General features: G+C 36.5%; 1 protein-coding gene, 2 long non-coding RNA genes and 1 other non-coding gene across 5 annotated transcripts in view; 3 read left to right on the top strand and 1 right to left on the bottom strand.

The window, feature by feature from the left end:
- The window catches only part of LOC137491252 (NACHT, LRR and PYD domains-containing protein 3-like), a 41,827-nt gene extending 38,833 nt beyond the window's left edge, over positions 1-2,994 (bottom strand). The window contains exon 1 of one of the 2 annotated variants that reach the window (XM_088649701.1): positions 2,882-2,994. The gene's annotated coding sequence lies outside the window, so the exon portion shown is untranslated. The remainder of the gene's footprint in view (positions 1-2,881) is intronic. The other variant, NM_001444216.1, reaches the window with a different exon arrangement.
- The window catches only part of LOC148682376 (uncharacterized), a 147,695-nt gene extending 141,252 nt beyond the window's left edge, over positions 1-6,443 (top strand). The window contains exon 3 of the long non-coding RNA XR_015943050.1: positions 5,217-6,443. This is a non-coding gene — a long non-coding RNA (uncharacterized LOC148682376). The remainder of the gene's footprint in view (positions 1-5,216) is intronic.
- Positions 471-3,752, top strand: LOC147845262 (uncharacterized). The gene is made up of 4 exons (XR_015484352.2): positions 471-1,544; positions 1,620-2,613; positions 2,957-3,068; positions 3,306-3,752. It is a non-coding gene; the product is annotated as an uncharacterized LOC147845262 (long non-coding RNA).
- Positions 6,444-9,713: 3,270 nt separating the features above from the next.
- LOC141381798 (uncharacterized) lies at positions 9,714-13,540 on the top strand. Its single transcript, XR_015484022.2, has 11 exons — positions 9,714-9,799; positions 10,375-10,599; positions 10,724-10,903; positions 11,006-11,153; positions 11,247-11,404; positions 11,511-11,877; positions 11,955-12,047; positions 12,133-12,281; positions 12,362-12,535; positions 12,633-12,841; positions 12,922-13,540. It is a non-coding gene; the product is annotated as an uncharacterized LOC141381798 (transcript).
- The last annotated feature ends 532 nt before the right edge of the window (positions 13,541-14,072 follow it).

The following is a 14,072-nucleotide window of genomic DNA, read 5'->3' on the forward strand; positions in this document are numbered from 1 at the left end:
CTCACTTCACTAACAAAACCGCACTGAAACAGACCTGATGTATATATATATATATATATATATATATATATATATATATATATACACACACGCAGGGCTTGACATTAACTGTTTTCATCACCAGCCACTTTAGCTAGTAGATCTCCAACATTACTGGCCATTCACCATGTTCACTAGCCATGATTTTGTTGTAGGATAATATATTTTATATGCATAAATCTGACTTTAACATGCTAAAATGACTTGATCTAGATTTTGTGTGATGTCCACATGCATTTCACTGTTTTCTGTGTTGTGTATGACCTTGCTTGATGTGTGTGAGCAAATGGGTTGTAGTGTAGCACCAGGCCCGGATTGGCTTATAGGGAGAATTCCCGGTGGGCCGGTATGTTTTTTGGCCGTGAGGGCCGGTGTCTCTAGCTGCTTGCACTCTCAGCAGTCACACTTTTTGTTAATTTGTTTATTTATTTGAGCACAGCCTCACTCTTTTTATTCATTATTTTGCTGCAGCTCTGCTCTTTTTCTTTATTTTCTCGCAGCCCCATGGGGAAAATGCAGCCTGCAGGTTAATGACGTGACATCATTCCACCCCAAACAGCGCCACCTCAGTGAAAGACTTTGAATAATTATTATTAATGAATATTACACCTGCTCAATGAAGATCTGCTGGTTCACTAGATTACAGTGTTTCTCCATTGGTTTGACTCTTTTCTTGAAACAGAAATGACATTCTCAAAACTCTAAGGTCATTTGGCAAAACACTACAGCTCACTTACAAAAGCTCATATCTTTCCCCGAACGTTTCACTCGTGTGTCAAAACTACATGATCTTCTCATTTAAACAGTCAGTGCCCCCAAAACGCTTCATCCCTTCAGCTTTGTGTGAGCACCGCAAGTCAAAATGTTCAGATGTTCGGTCATCATGGCAAAGCACCACTAAAACATCCCTCATGTCCACCTCACAGTCTCAGCCCAGTCCTTCACTGACAATGCTTACTGTACTGTTTTTGTCCAGCCGACAATGTATAAAACTGAAAACAGAAACAGGATATAAGGGTACGAGTAGCCTCCAAGGTTTGATGTCACACATTGCACTCATACTGCCAGGGAAATGGTCATTCCTTTATTAATGTAATGATCAACCACACACAAAGCATCTTCCATATATCAGAGCAAAAAGAGTAGAGAGCTGTAATAAACTGTCATCAAATGCTCCGAGCATTCACCTACTGTATGGTGTTCATGGTGTTATGGTCTTGACTGATTTGGACAATTGAACAGACTATTGTGCATGTGATGACTTATACAGTGTAATAATGATGACACGTTTTGGAGAGAAAGACCATTAGACTGAGAATTACAAATCAGTTTAGATCAACTAGATCTATTCACTTGGAAACTGTCGGCTATCTGTACTTAATCATGTGCAAAGATGAACTTAGACATTTGCAATTTGATGAAATGAATGAGAAATTCAGCTCTGTTGTGAACAATGGCCAAGTGGTTTGGAGGTTTGTCCATGTTGTTTTGAGAATGTAATTCCTGTTTTAGGAAATGAGCCAAACCAAAGGAGAAAAACTGAAATAAATCTGACATACCTTGATCAGAAATCTAAAAAGGAGAGTAAATGCTTAAGCCATTGTGGTCCAGTGGTCAGCACGTTTCATTATGACGCAGCTGACCGGAGTTCAAACATCACCTGAGTCATTTATTTTCATTTTTAGTGCTAAGACATGTAATACTGTTTGGGTTACTTATATAGGTGTACATATTTTATTTTTTGTGTGACCACCGTTATAAAGGACTGGATATCTATAAAAAATTTAGCACAGAATATATATTCAGATATTGCAGGAAAAGACGTTGTGCTGTTGTAAAGAATAGTGTTGGAGATTCAGCTCCCCTTTAATCTTATAAGCAGCAGTGTCCTTGAAAAAGACGTGATCGTGTCATTAGAAACTGAACTGGAAATGACCTGATTTTAATATAGTCAGTAGTGAACTGAGGTGGGCCGGTCTAAGGCTTGAAACTCCAGGGCTGAAAAGTCCCACTCCTATCTCTGACCACAACAAAAATAAATAATTATTTCTTAGCCATAAATTTTAAATAATGTGTCAAAATAAGCTAAATATAGCTGTATACATGCTCTTTTTATTTAACAAAACTTTTCTTTAATTGTCCTGGCTAAAGGTCCCAGATCACAAGTAAACCAAACATTTATTTTAAATCTGGAGCTCTTGAAAGCAGCAGGTCTGCAGATTCACAAGCATCACCTTTTGTCCAGTCGAGTTTAAAGAGAGCAAATCGCACCAGGTGAGTTTCCAGGCACGGTCGCTTTGCGGAAGAAAACGGGAGCGCGCACGCTTTGTAAACAGCCGCTCGCATCACATGACCTGTGCGCGTGAGTGATCTTTCTTTTGCTCGCGTGAAGACAGCTGTTTTTATCAGTCCTGCTGCTGCTTCTCGATTCTAAGATCACATATGCATACTGGGCTATCTTTATTGTCAAACCCTGCTTTTTAGAAGGCTACAATTTGAAAAGTGTTTCCCACCAGGAGCGTCTGTCTTACCCGCCGCTGCTGAAATATATACATCCGCATTCTTCCTGTTTATGTAAGCTCTGCTTTCACTTTCGATTTCGTGACTGTTTAAAGTTTAATTTGTGCTGAATGATGTAAATTTATCGAGTCACCCTGATATAGAAGAGTACAAACACTTTCAAGAGATAAAAATAACCCATTATATTGTTAAAATGACCGTGTTTGGTTTGAGGCTTTGAGCTTCAGGAGCAGACTATGAACACGCTTATAAACACGCTTATACACAAATAAACCCTTCATCATCTCCACAAACAAGAGTAATGTAGAAGTGTTAAACTCACATGCAGAAGTACAGGAACACGATCTGATCTCTTTCACTCTTTCACTTAACTAAAACACACCTGTGTGATCTACAGGTATATCCTGAAATGGCGCTGACATGAATATTCATGAGATTCTCCTGACTGTGGGCGTGTCCTCGAGACAACACTGGAGCTGAAGAAATCTGTGCAGCTTCTCTGAGCACGGGTGTGTTGAAGGAAGATTTCGAGAAAGTTTTAAGAAAACAAATGAGTATTTGAGCTATAAAATAAGTATATAAATAAGATTATGGGTCTATATATGAATACAGCACTTACAAATCTCTGTGTTAGTTCATATATTCTATAGGACACTTTACAATACATTAGATCAGTCAGTACTGGAACTGATATAACAAGCAACTCAAGATGATCAGACATTTCCATGTTCATCATCACATTCTAGTATCATCACCATGTCTCAGGATCTGCAGTGGGACATTCACATCGACCCTATCGTAAAGAAAGCCCAGCAGAGACTGTACTTCCTTCGTCAGCTGAAGAAGTTTAACCTGCCACAGGAGCTGCTCGTACAGTTCTACTCGGCTGTCATCCAATCCATCCTCTGCACTTCCATCACCGTCTGGTTCGGCCAAAACCTTCCTCCGTAGACTACAGCAAATATAACGTTAAATTGAATGATTGATTCTGACAATATCAGGCATCATTCAGAGAAGTGGGATAGGAATGTGTATAATTTGTTGTTACATTTGTCCAACAACTACACATGCTTAATGGTCTGTATGAAATATGGTGTCAAATTTGATAATATTTGAAATATATAATGTTTAATAAAACTGAAAGGTCCCGTTAGACTCAAATTTAAAGAATTAAAAGATTTATTTCTATTGTCTATGCTTTGAGATTCGTGGATTTTTCTTTTATAATATTGAGTAATAAATGACTTACTGAGTAATTAAGTTTTTAATTGAATAAAAAAGTTATTTAAAATAAAATTGTATTTATTTTTAAATGATAATTAGTAATAGTTAGTAATGAATACCTTTTTCAAAGTGACTTACCCTACACTGCACAGAATCTGCATATCAGATGAAAATCAACTGAAGCACAAGTATATTGAACTATACCTGTTAGAGTTTAGATGTTTAATAACTGCAAATGGGACCAACATATGTTCTGCTGGGCTTTCAAATATGGCTTTCATTTAATGCTAAAAACTAGTTAAAATTGATCATAATTTGATTCCTCTCACAGTACCTTTTGTTTTACCTTTAATGTACTTTTCTGACCAGAAAATGAGAATAATCAGTTGGACAGGAATAATATTCATTGTTAGAGCCCTCCCATAAAAAATAAATAAATAATACCCATTTTGGTAACACTTTATAATAACTACATGCTATGAATTATTTATTAATCATTAGCTAATTTAATTCATTATTTGTTAAGCATTAACTCTACATTAGCAGATGTTAGTAAGCAGTTTGTAACTACAGATACAAATGCTCTTTTCTTGATTTAAAAGCACATCAATAATGTGCTTAATGATTGTATTTTCATACTTTGTCAATAATAATTTTTTCAATACTTAAGTATTGTATCATTTACAAACCAATTATTTGAGAGTACTTTGTGGCTTTTAAAGATCATTCAGAATGCATAAGTAAATGATTAATAAACCATTCAAATTAAATTTATATATCTTATTATTCAGGCATATACTAATAGTTAATTTGTATGTTAATAAATGCTTTAGTAATTTAACTTCATCCAGTTTTGTGACCTAATCTAAAGTGAGGACTATTTATGCTATATAAATCCCTTATAACTGACAATTAAAGGCTCAGATATCTTCTAAACAGGGGAAAAACACGACTTTATTCATTTCTAATCATTTAAAGACACATAAATAAATCTGCATCAAATGAAAAATAATTTTTTGCAATCTTAACTAAATCTTAACTAAAATAAACTAAAATAAACGAATAAACTTCGTTAAATAACATTATAATGTTGTTTCATAATATATTGTTAAATTATTATATTGTTGTTTTTATCCAATTTTATGTCCTATTTTGACACTCCTGTTATTCTGCAATGTTTAAACTTTACAGTAATTTTATTTTTTAGATAAGATTACAAAGATGTACAGTTCATTTGACACTGAGCCTTTAATTGTCATTTATTAGGAATTTATAAAGCATAAATTGTCCTTACTTTAGAAATAGGTAGAGTGGCTCTGATAGGCTAGTTGGCTTTAGCAGAGGTGGCCAATCTTGGAGCTCAGTTGGTGGCATCAGTTGCTCTGGAAGTGTTGGCTATGTCAGCAGCAGATCTGCCAGCTCTAGCACCACAGGCTCTGGCAGTTTTGCTGGAATGGGCCTGACTGTGGTTGAGGCTTTTGTGAGCGGTTCTGTTGACAGTACCTCTGGTTCATGTGGCATCAATAGCTCTGGTGGCAACTGGCAGCTCAGGCTCTGACATGGTGGCATCTCAACAGCGTTAACTCTTGCGGTGGTGGCAACTACAGTGACCCCTACATCCTTGTGCCTCAATGCACATTGTACAAGCGCACAGAGGTTGAGTAAGTGGGAATATGGGGATTATTGTTCCTGAAAAATAAAAACAAATCACACAAAGATACTTAAAAAAAAAGAAAACTTATTAGTCCAACTTTGACATTTCTAACTCACCTACTTGATCCTCCCCTTTTGTCTACAGTCTTTAATAAAGTGCAAACCATTTTTTGCACCACAGCATGTTTTTTTTGACAGCCGTCGTTGACTAGCCGTGCCTGATCTAACATGAACATTGTGCTGGCACCTGTAATGAGCCTAAAGAAAAAAAATATGGATGTTTAAATGTGTACAGAAGTGTGCAGAAATGTTAGATATTTTATTTTACATTTAGAAATATCAAACATTTACAACAATGATGCAGCAGTATTCTAAATTATCTGTCAGCAAAACAGATAGGAAATCTGAATTGCATGTATGTATTACTCCTGTAATCCTGCAAATGGAATGAGCACCTAGATTATCAGATGACACTTCCTTTCACACAATCTCCTAACTGTTCAATGTATACACCATGAGTTTCAAGAGTTCCAAGTCTTGAACAAATGGGTGCAAGACAACCATGCTGTTTTACAGTGCTAGCCCCCTGCAGTGGTGGGTTATTTTCGTTGCAGTGGTGGGTCTTGGAACAGAAACAAAGACGAACAGGACGATGACCAGATGAGGAATCAGGAAGGCTGGATTACCTGGTCTGACTGTGACAGCTGTGAACTTAAAATGGTGCATTCAGTAGTTCACTATAGAACTTATTTGTCAACTAAAGAGATTCAAGTCAATTTAATTCATGGCCAAGCTTTACTGGTTTTAGATAAACTGAGAATAACTTTTTCTGCTTAAAATAAAGGTGGCTGTTACTCCATCATTCTAAATAATCTCTCTATTTCTAATTTTATCATCAAAGATTTTCAATGAATTAAAGTCAGTTTAAATGAACAATTCAGTAAGTTGTTTTTGCTGTTATTTATTTAATTTACTTTCTGTAATAAAGCTGTTTGGTAAATCTCTTACATTGAATTTTAAATCTCCATCTGTGTTTTGTGAAACTTAAAAAATGAAAGTTCAAAATAATAAGTTTCTAAATAGTTTGCAATACTTTAAACATTATTAATACATGTACAATGTTAAAAAAATATTGCAATGTTTAACAAATTATTAATTTGAACTTTCTTTTTAATAATTGTAAGAATCATTGTTAGTGATTTTGTACCAATAACATCTGATCATAGAAAAACAGCAGATCTCCATGCTGGAAATGCAGCTTTGAATCAGAAGAATAAAAGACATTTAAAACGACAATTATAAAGAAAACAGTTTGTACTGGCCTCACTAACACTGGCTGCCTGACTGTTCAGTCAGCAACATAAAAGCTTAAAGAACCACAGATGCAGTTTGAAGATCTGTCTTTTTTGTCTTGAAAATGAAATAAATCTCTTTGACTCTCTCATTTAAATTTTGAACAGTGTGTTTTATCACATAATAATGTTCTCCTGATGAAATCAGCCATCATGAATGAGCAGTTATACAAAACAAAACTATTCTTTAACAGAAAAAAATCGTTACATTTATCAAATCAGTTTACAAAAAATGGTGCTTACAGGGTATTATCCTTGATGGAAATATCTAAACTATTAGCACAACCTTTTAACGCTGTTTATTTCCAAATGAAAGTGAAACTGAAAGCAACACTTTCCGCTACCGATATCAACCAGCAGATGGCGCTCGGACAACACAGAAACTCAAGTCCATTTATTATGTGCCACACATATTACCACTTGCCTTGATTCAGTCATACCTCAAGTATTCTCCAATGCATTTTTGATATTCTAAGACTACGACACAGTAATTTAAAATGGTAAATTAACAAAATAATTATGTGGCGTTATTCTAAAAAATGCTAAATTCAGTAAATGACTAAACTTATTTGCATAACCATGTAAACCTAACCCTAACACATACACACATTCTCTGTTCTAATCTATTGATTTATATATATATATATATATATATATATATATATATATATATATATATATATATATATATATATATATATACACACACACACACACACACACACACACAATAGATTAGAAATTAAAGTGTGTGTATGTGTATGTGTTAAAGTTTGGTTTACATAGTTATGCGCACACACACACACACACAACATTTGTGTAATGTTTCAATACAATGAAATAGACAAAGGACAATAACCATTTTCAATGTATACCGCAGTTTGGAAAAGTCAAGGTTTTAAAACTGCCAAAGGTTTCTGCTGTATCGTTCCTACGGTGTATGTAAAGTTTTTTTTTTTTGTTTGTTTGTTTTTAATAACGTTTTTTTTTTTTTTTTTTTTTTTAGGACAACAGTATCTCCAGCACAAAAGATATACAAAGATGCCATTTTAAAATGTAAAGAAGTTTTGAAGCTAATAAAAACAGCAGAAGTCAATGATTAATTTTCATTCTTTACTATTACCATCTTTACTATTCCAAAAAACTTTTAAATGTTTCTCAAAATAAAATATATCGTACTCAAAAGGGAAAAGGTTTTGTTTTTATACATTTAAAAATATATATTTTAGAGCAGTAATCACAATATTGAGATACTGATTTTTTTTATCCAAGGTTATCATACCAGAATCTTATACCGGTCTATGTGTACAATGGAAAACACAGGAGTAATTGTATTAGCCTCGACCAACAGGTCAACAACACAAAACAGTTTTGTTTTTTTTTTGTTTTTTTTATAAAATTCTGGCAGTAATTCGGGAAAGCTTTCATTTGACTATTACCACCAATGCACCAACATTATGATTTAGAACAATGACTTTCTAACATGACCATTCATATATCCACAGCAAAACATAAGCAAATTAGAGACGTTAACACTCACTCCAGCCATTAAGAGTTCAGATCAGCATTCATGTAAGAACAACAAGTTGCTAACAAGACTGTTCATACCTCCATCACCCAGCAACATTAGCAAATTAGTAACGTTAACACCCACACCGGCCAACTATTGAGAGTTTAGGTCAGTTTTCATGTGAGAAAAAATATGTTTCAATAAAATGTGTATGTACAGTATATATGTATATTATTAACAATATATTTTGTTCTTACATATATGTAACAATATAGGAATAATATATATTAAAAATACATTTAACATCCAAACTGGCAGCTTACATACAAAGCAATTAATTTTAAAAGATTTAAATTGAAGTGGCAAATAACTCAGCAAAGAGTTGTTTCCTATTCTTCCAGGTACACTCGAGAGGTCTCCATGACCTCTGACCTGGCTGGGTAGATCCTGAGGAAACAAATGATTCGACATACAGAAAAACAATCACGCACACATTACTCCAGATTTACTCTAAAGAGGGAGGACATCATAGTCATCATATAATCAAGGCTCTTAAACATTTAACTTTATTAATAATCATAAAGACATAAGAAAGGATATGTGTTACTCAATCCTAGAGCAGACATTAATCAGAAAATACAATTATATTCTATTTTATTCATTGTATCCATCACCAAACAAAGTATAAATCTGCTCTAAAATGTGTTACAAGTCTCTCTCTCTCTTTATTTTTATTTGGTGAAATTCAACAGCCTAACACAAACTCTTATAATTATATACTTCATCAGAAATCGCTATTCACTGTAAAACTGTTCATATCTTCTTCATGCTCTCTCAGGAGGCTTTAACAACACAATCTTACAAAGCAAATGGTTAATCAGTTTTACTGTTCAATTTTTTTACTTAATTGTTAACTTATTTAAAATCACACACACACAAAACCCTATTAATCATTATTACTGAAAATTAAATATATAATTATTTTAGCTTTTATCTTTGAATGGATATTAAACAGCTGACTTTCATTTAACTTGATTTATTTTATCCTTGTACTGTATTTTATGTTTTGTTGTTGTTTTCTGTTTTATATGTATGTTTTCACATGAATTGTGTATTTTTAAATAGATTTTCCTTGCATGTGTACTGTTTCGAACTTTAGGACAATATATTTTCCTGCATCTGTGTTGTGAAATATAAAAGTACTCAAAGTCAGAAAAAAGACTCTATATTTTTAAATACACCGAAACATATGCCTAGATCAGTTGTAGTAACTGTTTTAAAGTTGTTGCTGCTCCTATTGGGCCATTAACACCTGGGGATGGGCAGATTGGGCTGCTGTTGGATGCTGTCTCCTGATAGGCTGTTGACCTGCTGCCAGCTCAGGTTAAAAAGGCCCATCTCATCTTAGTAAAATTACAGTCGTATCACTTTCAACTACAGCTTGCTGCGTTTGACCAGTGGACAGAACTCACATTTCAAAATCAGAAATGGCCTCTAAACAGTAAGTACATTTAGTCAGTACGCCTTATGCAGCAGGCTTCTTAAACTCAGTTTAGCTTGTATCATTTTATCAGTGGAGTTAGTTAGGTTTGTGGAAGTCAAATCTTTAAAAATCTAAAGAGTCTTCTAGAACTTAGTTCTTCTAGATAATTAAAAAAAACCTTTTAAATTTAGAAGTTTAGAAAACCTCTGAAGAGGACAGATATTTGTGAGAGGAGAGCAGTTTGTACACTAGTTGTGTTGTTATTTTATATTTGACTTGTAAATCCTAACTGCTGGTATGATCTTGGTTTAAGAAATAATTGAGACAATTTAATTCTTCTCTCATAATAAATGTCATATTATTAAATAGGTTTAAAATAATATGGTTAGTAACAGTATTATATTAATATGAAATTAAGTTTTGTCTTAAAACTCTAATCAAAATATCCGGCAGACATTGCTGTGTGTGTTTGTGTGCTCATTTCTTTGTTTCTTTACCTGGAGTTGGGGGTGGGGTGTGGTGGACCCCAAACCTTACCAAAACTGCTCTTGGTCTCTTCATTGTATAACATTTTGATTTTATTATCCACACAGATCCTTCCACAGCAGGATGTTTTTCCTCTGTCCTGTGTGCAAAAAGGCTCCTCACTCTCTTCCTGGGCATCTCAGGAAGGTGTGTATGAGGAACAGCACAGAAGCAGAGATCCAGGCTGTCGTTAAAGAGGCCAAGAAGGAGTTGTCTGAATTCTGTCACAAAGGACGTTTCTGGGAGTTTGGAAAAATTTGTGACATATTGGACTCTACTAATCCTCTGGCCAGGTTTGTATTCAGTTGTGCTTATCTTATTTTATGTATCGGACTTCAAATCTAACATCTGCATATAATAATAAACATACATTTTTGGTATTGTTTATTTGACCTTATTTTATGTTCCTTGTTTTAGGATGATTGCGGAGATGCAGTCAAAGGGGTTGGTGATTAATAACTTACCTTCAGTCCTCCCGGAACCAGCTCGGTCGACAACATCTTCTGTGCCTCAAAGCTCTGGAGAAGGTGCAGAAAGTTCATTGGAGCCTCCAAATGAGTCCTTATCCGACGAGAGCTCGGGAGAGTACTATCAGAGGTATACTTTTATATCAGCATTCCCAGAAAGTAAATATACACTGCGGATATGACTTCTCTTTAATATACAAAGTCATTTTGATCACCTGCTTTTCTATTTCAGCACTGGTGGACCGATGTGGACCTCTTCCGTGAGGGTGGAGATGGTCAAAAAAGGCTTATACAACAAGCACTCCATTGACCACCCCCTTCTAGCAGGATTTAATAAGTACCTTTACACTGATCTAGGATATAAAAACAGCAAACAAGTAGTAAGTTCAAGTGAAATTATATATGTAAAAATGAGTGAGTGGGTGTTGTTTTATGCAGTACAGTTTATTTTAATGTGAAATGTGTGCTTTCAGGTGGAAACAGTGTCCAGGTTCTTGCATTACATGGACCCCACTGAGCCAAACTTGATGTTTGTTCGGCGGGTGGAGAAAGTGCGAGAGTACTTTAACATCTTGTCAGATACAAAGCTCTCAAAATGGACAGTATTCAACTACTCGAAGAGTCTCAAGAGGTCAGTAATGTGGAACCACCACAAGTGTGCCATGTACATGTTAACTAATCATGTCAGCTGTGCTGTGTTCTGACTGTGACAAACCCAATGTTGATCTCTTTTCAAGGTTCATGAAATACATTATTACCTCCACGGACATTCGCCACAACAATCCAGCTTTGTTCCAGGACTGTGAGAGTTTTATGGATGCGCTGTATGGAATACAGAGTGGCATGTCCAAAGAAGTGAGCATGGAGGTCACAGCAAAAAAATCAGAGTTTGGTTGTGGCAAAGAAGTTTTGCCAAAGGACTGCCTTGCTGTTTTGGAGGCTGCATTCAAAGATTTCCAGGCCGTGATATGCAAAATGCAGGGTCCAGGAGCCATCACAGGGGACTGTTTGACTAAAAATGAACGGCTGCTCGTCCTGTACTACCTGGAGGCTGTTATCATGCTGAAGCTAGTCCAGCGGCCTGGAATTGTGACACACATGACTGTAAGTGTTTGTTTTTCCGTACATTGTCTTCTTTGTTCTTATATGCTTCATCAATGTGCAAAACTGTCTGTTTGCAGGTTGAGGATTGGGAGGGGAGAAGCCGGATAGAGAATGGTGTCTGTGTTGCAGTGAAGGAGCACAAAGTACCGTTGTCACACGAACAGGAACTTGTAAGTTTATATAGTCTTTTATATAATAACAGCAATAAATGTATTGTGTCAAATTTAGACTTATTTTTTTCCTTTCTTTAACTAGTGGTTCGACTTGTACTTCAATGAGGTGCGGCCAGTAATGCTGCAAGAAAACCGCACCGGCGATGATGTGGCAGTTGATTCATTTTTTGTGTCAAGTAGTGGGAGATCGATTTATAATCCCTCCAACGACTTAAAAAGACTACATGACAAGTAAGCAACATTACACCTGTCTTTAACTCTACATGTTCATCCGTCCACTTTTTGCCTTCTTACGATGCCTTGTGTTTCAGATACAGTCTTCCCAGTGTGACGTGTGGCGATGCCCAGAGAGCATTTGAGGCAGCAGCACAAAACCTGTCAGAAGTGGAGAGAAATGTGGCAGCTGAAAGGAACTACATGAGGAGAACGTCTTCAGATCCGTTTCTGGCTCTAAGTGTGCTAGATCAGCTTGCTGGGAAAACACCGTAAGCATCTAACAACTGGGATGATCCTTATTTTTAAATTTGCAACCCACAGCCTTGCCTTTCCTTCCTTCAATATTTATTTTTTATGATCTTATAGACAAAGGTCCAGTAGAGCTTCCTGCTGTGAGACAAGGGTGGACGAACAGACGGCCTACAAAACTCTTGAGCAGTTCTGTCCAGTGACTCTGGAGGGGCCTCCTCCAAAAAGGTCACGCAGGACTGAGCTGTGTGGCTCAGAACATGAGAGGCACTGCTATGACCGCTGGCGTAGCGAGCAGCTCAAGCTGCGTGAACAGCATGCTCTCGGTGAGTATACAGATGATTAATAACACAAACAGGGGAATTGAGTGAGAATAGCCGAATACTGATGTGCTTTGTGTTTCTAGAACACTTTACTGGACAGCAGCCATCAGAGTCCAAAATAAGCCGCTGGATGGACAAACAAGGGTGGACGTCAAACGTCCCACAGGCTGCAGTGGTTCTGAAGCAGTGGAAGCCTGTTGCCAGGTTGGACTTGGTCATCGACAGCAGCTTTGTGAAAAAAATGATTTTGTCTCAACGCTGGAAAGGACTGACTGTCAGGCCCGTCCCTGACAAGGGCGATGGTGTTTTCACCAAAAGACCATTTCAGATCGGGGAGGTTGTCTGTGAATACCACGGCGAGCTGGTTAGCCATGAAGATGGGATGGCAATAGCTTCGACAAGCAGCATCAGAGCTGGCCATTTGTTTTTTTATAGGAACAAGCAACATGAAGCCATGTGCATTGACGCACATGAAGAAAGTTGCCAGTGCCATCCCATGAAGTTCAATTATGGACGCCTGATCCGTCACTCCAGCAAAAGAGCCAATATCCGGCCCAGGCTGTATGTCCTTAATGATAGAGACATCATTCTCTTCATTGCTACAAAAGACATTTCGAGTGATGAGGAGTTACTCTATGATTATGGCTCAAAGAGGAGATCTTTTGCCGGGAAAGGGTTGGAATTGGACTGGATGTAAAACAACATCTTTCCATCGCCCATACTGACTCACTTCTAACATGTCCATCTCCAAGTTTCCACCCTTGGCCATATTCTCTTCTCTCTCTCTGGACAACCATCACTGCTCTTCTCACCCTGGAGTACTCTTTCTGCGCTGCCAAGCAACAACATTGCTCTCCAAATAGAGACTTGGTTGTAATAGGTTGAATGAGTGGGCCTTACAAACCATTCATCTTCAGGCTACTCCATATTCTCTCCTCTCTCTCTGGATTCTGTACAACACACGTGAAATTACAGCCTGGTAAGTACGCTCAAACTGCGCTTAACCCTCCCTTACACCCATCTTTAAGTTTCAACCAAATTATTGTGCACTTTCTGGTTGTCGTCTTCTTTTTGTTTCAGATTACCAAGGCTTTTAAGGTCAGCAGACATGCACCTCAATGCTGAGAATTAACCTGGCATGTCAATTCTTCATTACCTATGTTTCTCTATGTTGTTTGATTAATGTTCAGATTTTGTTCATTTGGTTGCACTTGTATGTACTGGAAGTTGTTTA

Source organism: Danio rerio, chromosome 4 (genome assembly GCF_052040795.2).
Source record: "Danio rerio strain M-AB ecotype USA chromosome 4, GRCz13ab, whole genome shotgun sequence".
NCBI classification, from domain to species: domain Eukaryota; kingdom Metazoa; phylum Chordata; class Actinopteri; order Cypriniformes; family Danionidae; genus Danio; species Danio rerio.